We start from the raw sequence: 12284 nt of genomic DNA on the forward strand, positions 1-12284 counted from the left end.
TTGATTAACGCCTCAATACAGAGTTACCAAAAGATTGGAAATAGAGATTACTTCTTCACCCTCTGGATTTGAGAAATCTCTAAACATGGGGGCGCCTTGATCACTTTGAAAATAAGACCTAAGAAGATATTCGACATTTTGTGGAACCTTTTTACCCACTTACTGCGTAAATTGAAATTTGACTACCACCCATCATAACCCACATTTTTACCTATTAACTATATATATTGAAATTCGACTCCTAACACAATCCACTTCTTTACTACTGACTATATATATTGAAAATTGAGTACCACCCATCACAACCCACCTCTTTACCTACTTAGTATATATATTGAAATTTGACTCCCATCACAACCCACCTATTTACTACTTATTATGTATATTGAAACATGAATACCACCCATCACAATCCACATTTTTACCACTTACTATTTATATTGAAACATGACTACCACCCATCACAACCCACCTCTTTACTATTTACTACGTATATTGAAACATGACTACCACTCATCACAACCCACCTCTTTACTACTTAACCTACCTTCTTACTAATTACTATGCATTGATGAAAATATCGGTAATCATGGATATACAGAAATTTCGATTTTACAAATATATCGAAGATATATCGACGAATATTTTGGAAAAAAAATTTTCAATAGCCTAAAATTGATATAAAAAAAATGAAAATATTGATAAAAACTCAAAAAATGATATAATAAACAATAATATACATTTTAAAGTTGTTTTATAAAAAAATAATATATGTATATGATATAATTAATCATATTTGATAATAATATCGTATGCATCCATACAAAATATTGTGATATTTGATTACATCTATCTTATTTTAAAATTATAATTCATTTAATTTTAATTGTATGAAATGATATAAAATAAATGATGATATATGTATAAATTTTTTTAATATTTACATTTTTTATATTTAATTAATATATAAATGATATAAAAAAACTGTTAAGAAAATTATAATGATAGGTTTTATATTTTTAGTGTTTAATTAAATGAAATTTAAAAATAAAATAATTAGAATTAATTTGTTTATTAAAATTATTTTTTAATATTTTGTTTTGTGATAGTTTTACTATATATTATTTGGTGTCTAATATTTAACAAGTGGGCAAGTTAGCCTAGTGGCTCACTGATTGGAGCCAAAATATGTGCTCTAATGGCACATATTCGATATGATTTGTGCACCAAAGGACATTCAAATCACCCAACTTGACCTAAATCAATGCTAAGGCCCTAGCCATGAGTTTAATCTATACTTTGGAGATTTATCTCAGGTTCAAGGGAAGAAAATTGTGCAAATTGAATGACTTTAGATTTTGAAAAATCAAGAAGGGCTAAATGAGGAAATAAGTGAGTCAAGACTCATTGAATGTAAGGAAAGGAAAAAAAAGGATATCATGAGGTTGGAGGATGATAAATGACCATTATGGAGTAAGAAAGAAGGCAAGAAATCATGGGAAATGAGGCATAAAGCAAGATTGAGCTGCATGGAAATTTAGAACTCAAAAATCTGATGACATTATATACTCTGACTTTGAGGACAAATTTGGAGCACTTTCTGGAGTCCATTATATACATACTATATATCGTTTCGAAGCTTGGGAAGTCAAGAGTCTAACGCTTCAAACGGTTTGCAAATCGGAGCTGAAATGAAGAAGTTATGGCCATTTGAAGACAACTGCACCAAGCTGGAGGGTCATTTCGAAATGATTTCGAAATTCAACTTATGAATTCGAAATCCACTTCGAAATGACACCAATTTCGAATTCACCCACTGCCACTTTGATGTTCCGCCTTCTCTACCTCGGGAATTGCATCTAAAGCACTCCATCCGCCCTAGGTGGACCCCACAAGACTAGAAATCACCATTTTATTATTTTTTTAATCATTTTTAGGAAATTATTTTGTAATAAGTGGCCAATGAGAGTGTGCCACATGTTAGATAATTGAGGATATTATATAAACTCTCTCAATTCTAGGTTTTAGGAATCTTGGATTTTTTTTCTGGAGAGTTTGACATTGAAAGTGGAAGAAGACGAGAACTTTGGTTTGTTTTCTTTTTCTTATTTATTGAATATATTGTTTTTAGTTTCTTTTGATTCAAATTATGAATTTTTACCCTATTATGGATTGTGAATGTGACATCACCCCCATGAGAGGCTAAGAGCCAACTTGGGGCTTGAAGCATGAAAACCTAAGGGCTAGGAAACCTATAGGGACAATGGGTAAATTACTATAACAATGAGATTAATTATTGGTTGGGTGACAATTTATTATTATTTTTTTATCCTATCCTTGTGAGTTCGTTTAGGGAATGATACGGTAGGTTATTACTTGATACTAGTGATTCTTGATAATTCTTGATCATTAGTTATCCTCGCCTTACCTACCGTTATTTGCCCTTAAACAAAGCTATAAGGAGTAGGAAGGGTTAAAAAGTCAAATCTTAAATTGATGATCAATCTCATTCATTTGATGGTTTTAGGAATCTGTTTGAAAAAGGAAAAATTAGGTTTCGGATGCAATTTTGAGTTATAGAACCCAACTTGATCGCGAGTGGCCAAGGATCCCAAAACCCTAAGATCATATTACTTAAAATACCCTTGTTTTCTATAATTTCTATACCCTAGGTTGGATTGTGGAAAACCCCAAACTTGAATCAATTGAATTTAAAATCAATATTCATTTTCTCTTATTAATTGAATTTTTTTTACTTGGTTTCACATTATTCACATATTGTTTTTCACTTAAGGATTTAAACAAAAACAATTCATTTATTCTAGTATTGACAATTTTCATAAGCCAGTCCTTGAGAACGATACTCGGAATACTACAAAAGTCGTAGTGACTATTTCTCTAGTTTTTCTTGACCAGAGTTACTACGTAAAAAGGCTAAGTATTTTGGTACAATAGAGAATTTTCGGTCAAGAAATTGGCGCCGTTACCGGAGACTGGCAATCGTCATAACTAGGATATAGTGAATTACTTTGTTTTAGTTCTTTTATTTTTTTATCTTTATACATATTTTTCTTCTATTTTATGCTTGGTTGGGAAAGAGATCTTTCAGGTAGACTTCAAAGAACAATTGAGGAATCTCGACCAGATATGGAGGACACTGAAGAATTCAACAGTAATAACAACAGGCCACGACCACCTGTGCAGGGCTAAAGAACTATGAGAGAGCTTCTAAATCCTCCCAGGTTGAGCACACCATCGTGTTTTATGCTACCTCAAAATCATGATCATGTTACCATTCGGCCTCAAGTGGTGTCTCAACTACCCATTTTTAGGGGGACAGAAAATGAAAATCCATACTCTCACATCAAGGAATTTGAGGACATCGTTTCAATTTTTCGAGAAGCCAACACTCCTTTGGAGATCTTTCGCATGAAGTTATTCCCCTTGTCATTAAAGGATAAAGCTAAGACTTGGTTAAATAGTCTTAGACCCTATAGTATCAGAAATTGGGGTGATCTACAATCAGTGTTTTTGCAGAAATTCTTTCCAACACATAGAACCAGTGCATTGAAAAAGGAGATCTTGAATTTCAAGGCTATGGAGGATGAGAAATTTTTTGCATGTTGGGAAAGATTCAGGGAGATTGTTGCAGCATGCCCCCATCACGGATTTGACAACTGGATGCTAGTTTCGTATTTCTATGAAGGCATGGCACCACCAATGAAACAACTTCTCGAGACTATGTGTGGAGGAGATTTCATGAATAAAAACCCTGATGAAGCATTTCAATTCCTTGATTATGTTGCTGAGGTATCTAGAAGTTGGGATGAACCAATCGTCAAGGAACCATCTAGAGATAGAACAATGAACAGAGCAAGAGCTAGTGGAGTGTATACCTTACCAGAGGGTTTAGATGTCTAAGCAAAGTTAGCAACCGTTATGAGAAGGTTGGATGATTTGAAATCCAAGGGAGTTCAAGAGGTACAAATAGTCAATGATGGGGTAACTCAACTGTGCTTGATATGTAAGTCTACGGAACATGGTGTGCAATCTTGTCCCACTCTACCTGTAGTGCAAGATATGTTTACGGAGCAAGCCAATGCCTTAAGGACATACAAGCAATATTCTAGCAACTCTCCATATTCCAACACTTATAATCCGGGTTGGAGAAATCATCCAAATCTATCATGGAGGGGAGGTAACAATGGCCAGTTTCAACAGCAAGGAAATTGATTTCAGGGTAATCAGACTAATGGGCAGCAAGGTTTTCAACCATAAGGTATGCCATCTCAGAATTTTCAACAGCAACATCAAACCTCATCATCTAACTCAAGCCTGGAAGACATGATGAGAGAGTTTATACAGAAGCAAGACAAGCGTAATGAAGATCAAAATAGGGTAAATGCTCAAACATCTCAAGAACTAGTAGATATTCGAACCACTTTGAGCCAACTTACTGTAAGTTTATCTCAAGAGAAAGGAAAATTCCCAGTTCAACCACAGAAAAATCCGAGAGGAGTAAATGAAGTTTCTGAAGTGCAAAAGGAAGATTGCAATGCAGTTATCACACTCAGAAATGGGAAAGCATATGAAGGGCCCAAGTTACTTGTAAGTGAAGATATTCCTGCTAGAGATGAACCAACTGTGGAGAAAAATGTTAGAAATAAGAAAGCGTATGAAAAATATGAGGAAGTCATTGTGAGCAAAAATAAAATGAGTGTTTCCAATCATTTGCCTTTCCCTTTAGCTATGCAGAGACACAAAGTGGGGGATAAGACTTTAGAGATTTTGGAAGTTTTGAAGCAGGTGAAGATCAACATTCCACTCCTTGATATGATCAAGCAAGTTCCTGCTTATGCAAAGTTCCTCAAAGACTTATGCACTGTGAAGAGAAGAATTAAATTAAGCAAGAAAGCATTCCTCACCGAGCAAGTCAGTGCTATCATTGAGAATAAGGCAATGGTGAAGTACAAAGATCCAGGTTGACCTACCATCTCAGTCCAGATTGGAGATTCATTCATGGAAATGGCTTTGTTAGATTTGGGAGCTAGTGTGAATTTGCTTCCATATTCAATATATAAGCAATTGGGATTGGGAGAGCTTAAGGCTACTACCATTACACTCTCTTTAGCAGACCGTTCGATTAAAGTACCTAGAGGAGTAGTCGAAGATGTTTTGGTGCAAGTTGAAAAGTTCTACTACCCAGTGGACTTTGTGGTGTTAGATACAGAACCATTGAAAAATGGTATGAATTCTGTTCCAATTATTCTTAGGAGACCTTTCCTTGCTACAACCAATGCTCTCATTAACTGTCGAAATGGATTGATGCAATTATCTTTCCGGAACATGACAGTGGAAATGAATGTCTTCAATTTATGCAAACAACCAATGGACCATGATGATGTGGAAAATGAGGAAGCATGCCTTATAGAGGCCTTGGTGCAAGAACACACAGAAAAGTTAATGGAAGAAAATATAGATGAATTTTTCTCTACAATCGTTAAGGAAGAATGTGTTCAAGTTGCTATAGAATGGAAAGAAAAATATACGATTCAATCTTTGAACAGTGTTGAGAATGATGAAGAAAGCAAAAAGGAAGAGGTTGAGCTCAGCAAACCAGAGTTAAAGCCCCTACCACATGGTTTAAAGTATGTTTATTTAGAGACAAATGAAGAAAAACCTGTGGTAATTTCAGCTACATTAACTGAAGAGCAAGAAATTAAACTTTTGAAGGTGCTTAAAGAGAATAAAGGAGCGATTGGTTGGTCAATTTCAGATTTGAAAGGGATAAATCCCTTGATTTACACGCATCATATTTATTTGGAAGAGAATGCAAAACCAGTAAGGCAGCCACAAAGAAGGCTAAATCCCTTATGCAAGATGTAGTTAGAAATGAGGTATTGAAGCTTTTAGATGCAGGTATTATTTATCCTATCTCTGACAGTAGTTGGGTGAGCCCCACTCAAGTAGTACCTAAGAAAAGCGGGATAACTGTGATGAAGAATGATGAAGGAGAGCTCATTCCTACAAGGTTGACTACAGGTTGGCGAGTATGCATTGATTTTAGGAAGTTGAATGCAGTCACCAAGAAAGATCATATTCCATTACCTTTCTTAGATCAGGTTTTGGAGAGGGTAGCTGGTCATGACTATTATTGCTTCTTGGATGGCTATTCAGGCTATTTTCAAATTGCCATTGCATTGGAGGATTAGGAGAAAACCACATTCACATGCCCATTTGGCACCTATGCTTATAGGCGCATGCCTTTTGGTCTTTGTAATGCACCAGCCACATTTCAAAGGTGTATGCTTAGTATTTTCAGTGACATGGTAGAGAGAATCATGGAAGTTTTTATGGATGATCTGACTGTTTATGGGAAGACCTTTGATGATTGTCTCTTAAATTTGAAAAAAGTTTTGAAAAGATGCATTGAGAAGGATTTGGTCCTAAATTGGGAGAAATGTCACTTCATGGCAACTTTAGGGGTAGTACTTGGTCATATCATCTCTAAAGAGGGCATTCAGGTAGATCCAGCAAAAATTGAGCTCATCTCAAAGCTACCTTTGCCTACTACTGTTAAAGAGGTGAAACAATTTTTGGGACATGCAGGTTTTTATAGAAGGTTCATACAAGACTTCTCAAAAATCGCCCAACCTCTTTGTGCTTTACTACTTAAGGATGCAGAATTCATATGGACTAAAGCATGCCAAGAAGCTTTTAAGAGGCTAAAGTCACTCCTCACTACTGCACCAATTGTGAGATCTCCAAATTGGTCTCTCCCATTTGAGTTGATGTGTGATGCTAGTGACTATGCAGTGGGAGCCGTACTAGGACAAAGGGAGGATGGAAAACCATATGTGGTGTACTATGCTAGTAAAACCCTTAATGATGCTCAGAAGAATTACACAACTACTGAAAAGGAGCTCCTTGTAGTGGTGTTCGCACTTGATAAATTCAGGAACTACCTTTTGGGAACTTCAATAGTAATTTTTACTGATCATTCGGCCTTGAAATATCTACTCAACAAAAAGGATGCCAAAGCAAGACTTATCAGATGGATCCTTCTCCTTCAAGAATTTAACATTCAAATCAAGGATAAGCAAGGGGTAGAGAATGTGGTTGCTGATCATCTTTCCCGAGTTAAAGTAGAGTCACATTTCGAGGAAGCACAAATTAATGATGAGTTTCCTGATGATGCACTTTGTGTAGTGGAGAAGTTGCCTTGGTTCGCAAATATAGTCAATTACTTGGCAACCGGAGAGCTTCCATCAGAATGGAACATGGAAACAAAGAAGTATTTTCTTTCGCGGGCAAAACACTATGCTTGGGATGATCCATATTTGTATAAGTTTTGCCCGGATCAAATTATGCGGAGATGTGTTCCAGAGGATGAACAACAAGACATATTGCGAATGTGCCATGAAGGAACTTGTGGAGGTCATTTTGCTTCAAGAAAGACTTCAGCAAAAATTCTACAGAGTGGATTCTATTGGCCAACTATGTTCAAGGATTGTAACACTCATTGCAAAAGTTGTCCACAATGTCAACAACTGGGGAAAATCAACACAAGGTATCAAATGCCTCAAAATCATATTTGTGTTGTTGAGGTCTTTGATTGTTGGGGCCTGGACTTTATAGGATCATTCCCTCCTTCTTTTAACAATCTATATATTTTGGTGGGAGTGGATTATGTCTCTAAATGGGTAGAAGCAATGGCATGCAAGAGCAATGATCACAAAGTGGTGCTCAAATTTTTAAAGGAGAATATTTTCTCTAGGTTTGGCATTCCGAGAGCAATCATTAGTGATGGAGGTTCACACTTTTGTAATAAACCCTTTTCCACTCTTTTGCAGAAATATGGAGTGAGGCATAAAGTGTCCACCCCATATCACCCTCAAACGAATGGGCAAGCTGAGCTAGCAAATCGGGAAATTAAGAGAATCCTCACCAAAGTAGTCAATACTATAAGAAAAGATTGGTCTACCAAGTTGAGTGATGCACTTTGGGCATATAGGACAGCCTATAAGACTGTCCTTGGCATGTCACCGTACCGAATTGTTTATGGTAAAGCATGTCATTTGCCTGTAGAACTCGAACATCGTGCATATTGGGCTGTAAAGAAGATGAACTTTGATTCGGATCAAGCTGGAGCTAAAAGGAAATATGATTTGAATGAACTTGAGGCATATCGAAATGAGAGCTATGAATGCTTACGTAATGCATGGGAAAAACACAAATTCTACCATGACAAGCTTATTTTACGAAGGGAGTTCAAGCAAGGTGAAAATGTGTTGTTGTACGACTCCAAGCTTCACATTTTTCCAGGAAAGCTTAAGTCAATGTGGAATGGCCCTTATGTGGTAAAGGAAGTCTTCCCTTATGGCACCGTGACCATTCAAAATTCGAGGACAGGTAATGAATTCAAAGTTAATGGTCAGCGCCTAAAGCATTTCATTGAAAGATTTGAGACACAAGAGGAGAATCTCCATTTTCTTGATGGGGATGTTCAAAAGAGTTGAAGCATTTTTTGAAAATCCAGTAGGTAAAACTTTTATTTTGTTTTATTTTATTTATTTATTTTCCTTTATTTAGTTTTTCATTTTCAATTAGTCATTAGCCATATGGTTAGCATTTTTTATTTTATTTTTACTTTTATTTTTAGTTGTTTTTAACTTACTAATGAGTCTATGAGTTGTAGCAACTTAGCTTGCAAACATCCGAGTGATATAGGTAAATGCAAACTTCAAGGGAGTGAAAAGGTAAGCCTCACATGTGTTCAAAGTTGCAAAGCTCCTACAGGTGCGTTGATCTATAGTTAAGACCATTGGTGAATTTTGAATACAACTTGGGAGAGAAATCCTAAATTTTTTTGATGAAGGGTTAAATTCCTTTGTCTTTAAATTTGAAATCTTAAATGGAAATGACACTTTTGGAGACTAGTAATGGGTGATTTCAATATTATGATCTTTTCGAATTCAAATTTTTTGTTTTGGAATTGCAATTTTAAATCTACAGAAAGTGAATTTGAATTGAGATTGATTTCGAAATCACTAGTAAATGGAAAAATAGGTGTTTTGAACTCACAAACAATGAGTTCGAAATACAATGAATTTTGAGATGAATTTTGAATTTCGAAATGAGCAATTTTGATGCTTTAATATGGACTTCAACACTTACAGTGTGTTATTTCGAAATGAAGACAAATTCAAAATCCAACAAAGTTGCTATTTCGAAATAAAGTGGGAATCAACAGTGAGTCATTTCGAAATAAGGTAGTTTTCGAATTCAATGGTCAGATTTTAAAATAGGCATTTTTTTACCATCAGTTAATGAATTCGAAATCAGGTTATTTTCGATTTCAAAAGTTAAATTTCGAAATGACTCTTCTTAATCGAAATCCAATTCAAAATACCTAATTTTCATTTCGAGCTCATTCCGAAATCATCCAAACGGTCGTTTCCACTTCCAAACCACTTCATCTCCTCTCCCCCTTGTTTTCTTTTCCCCTTTTTCGTCGTTCTAGCTTCCATTGAAGGCAATTTTAGGGTTCCGTCGTGGGTTTGTCGCATTCCAGATGGCTAAAGATAAAAGGAAAGTTGTTATGCAAAGTGACAATGAGGCTAGGCATTCCCCAAGGCAAAAGCGTGCCCGACCTCTTATGCAAAGTCGAAGTGGTGTAGTGATTAGTGAGCCTACTGAGAGGCATGTCACTCGTCAAGCCAAGCATGTAGAAGCTAGGACAAAGGCTCGTTTTGATCGTCCAACCACTAAGAGGACTGAAGCCAAGCATGTAGAGGCTAGGATGAAGGCCCGTTTTGATCGCTCAACCACTCCTAAGACCATTAGGCCTACTACGATCCCAACATGTCCTCCATCTTTCGGAGTTTGTGCTGATGCCCCTAGGGTGGACCTATCTCATCGGGAGTTTGGTCAAGAGTTCTCTTATGACATACAGACTTTTAGTACTTATGAGCCCACTGCACAGTCCATGCGTCTCCTTGATCGATACTATTGTCTCGCATTGATGGATCCTCTCCCATATTTTTATGCCGCTAGTGTACGAGAGTTCTTCTCTACCCTTGAGGATTGGAGAGGGGGGTATCGAGAGCTGCATTTTTCTATCAGAGGACGAGCTGATATTATCTCCAGTGACACCATTGCTACAGCTTTTGGTTTACCATCATCCGATCCTCCTGAAGCACGCTTTGCACCTTAGTCACGACCAGCCTTTCCGAGGATTGCACGTATACTAGCACCTTAGGGTACTCATTGTCGTTCAGCCATCACTCGCCTTGAGATGCCACAGATCTTATGGTTTGTAGATCAAGTCATTAAGACCAATATTTTTCCATTTGGACACTCTACAGAGCGCTCTGGTTCAGTCTTATAGGGTTTATATCACATGTACACCGGCGAGTGGTGGAGTCCCGCTCAACTCATCATGGATACCATCATTTATTTTTTTCAGAAGGTGAAGGAGAAACAGTTAGCTTCAGCTCAAAGCTATCTCATTCCTTTGCCTCGGTTGCTTTCATACTACTTGCTCCGTCGTGGACACCAGTTACCCGAGTCTGATCGTCGTATGGCTTCTCACACTTATGTTATTGATCAATGGGTTCGGGTGATTCATTCAGGGTCACAGTTGACTACCCATGGCACTAGACGAAAGAGAGATTTGCACGTTGTTCCACTTCCATCTACTATAGAGAGCCCGCTCCCGTCTGCGCCTACTTTTGATACGAGCTTACCAATGCTTCTTATTTCCCTTCCACCACCTCTTTCGGGTGCCCCAGAGCCTGCTGTTCCTATTTCTACACCAGCAGTACCACTCTCTGATCTTCCTAGACCTTCACAGCCTCAGGTTGCTGATGCTACCTCGAGTACCTTATCGATCATGGCTCGTCTAGACACACTTCAGGAGTTATTTGTGTCTATGGACTCCCGCATTGATGCTCGCCTAAGTAAGATGGAGACTCGGATGGATGACCTCACTTTTTCTGTACAACAGCTCACTTCCTTGGTTACTCCATCTAGACAGAGAGGAGATTTTGTTACACCAGTTGATACCAGCCTAGAGGTTGATGGCGGCACCGAGGTGATTGGTTCTGGCTCTAACACTAGAGCACCGACAGTAGCCCATGAGACCATGCCCATTTTACAGACATCAGGTGCTGCAGGACAGGTTGATGGTGAGATCTTCATTCGTGCGACTGACATTGGTATGGACATCATTATTCGAGATGACCCCCCTATGGCACGGGATCTTGGCGAGGCCATTACACCTATTGTGGAGATTACTGATCAGGCTACTACACCTATGTTAGAGGAGATAGATGGAGTTGTCACTCCTATCATTGGTGTCTGGTGATCATTTCTATATATACCTTATTCAATATGGTTGTATACACTATGGTATTTTTGGAGTATATTGATACTCTTATACTCTCTTTTAGATTATCACCACTTATGTTTTTCTCTATGCATACTTTTGCTACTCATCTTGTTGCTTTTGTGCAAGACTAGTTTATATGAAGTCCTCATAGCAAACTTCTCATTCGATGATCTTAAGGTAATATCTTCTTTTTTCCTTTCTTTTGACCCATTATTCTACACATTGGGGACAATGTGTAATTTAGGTTGAGGGGGACAGGCTTATTAGCCTATTAGCCCTAATTTTTTTCAAAAATTTGCATGTCATCTTTGGTTAGCTAATGAGATTCTTGATTTGCCTTGGTAACTCATGGTTTATTTGGCATGAGAATGCTTTAAGTAGTATTATTTCTTTAGAATTTGAGAAAAAAATGCAGTTAGAGCAAGAGTATTAGTTCACTTACCTTATCTTTATATACCTTTAAGTGCAAAAATAGTTAGGTTGAATTCTTGGAATACCTTCAATTTTTCTATGATGGTTATTTTCTATTTAAGACTCAAAGTACACACAAAGCACGTGTACCCTTATGGTATCTTGATTAAGATAATTTCTTTAGCTTAAAAAGAGTTGTTCTTAAGCAATAAAATGAGGAAATGAAAAAAAAAAAAATTGAAAATGACTGATTTAAGCTTGAGCATTTATCTAAGGGGGTAATGGCCTTGTGTCTTCAAGCCCTGGTGCCCAAAACCAACTGGTTAGGAGTCATCGGTATCTTGCTCGTTACATAAGCTAAACTCAGTTAAAAAAAAAAAAAAAAAAAAAAGATAAATGAAAAATGAAAAAAAAAATGTTTGGGAAATTCGACCTTATTCTACCTTGAGCTAGGGTGATACCTGAGGGGTAAGTGGCCTAT

At 37.0% G+C, this 12284-nt stretch overlaps 1 pseudogene; it reads left to right on the forward strand.

Moving 5' to 3' along the window:
• Window positions 1-4344: 4344 nt before the first annotated feature.
• On the forward strand, window positions 4345-8519 carry LOC117917033 (annotated as a pseudogene).
• Window positions 8520-12284: the final 3765 nt, after the last annotated feature.

This window comes from Vitis riparia, chromosome 6, assembly GCF_004353265.1.
Source record: "Vitis riparia cultivar Riparia Gloire de Montpellier isolate 1030 chromosome 6, EGFV_Vit.rip_1.0, whole genome shotgun sequence".
In the NCBI taxonomy this organism is placed as follows: domain Eukaryota; kingdom Viridiplantae; phylum Streptophyta; class Magnoliopsida; order Vitales; family Vitaceae; genus Vitis; species Vitis riparia.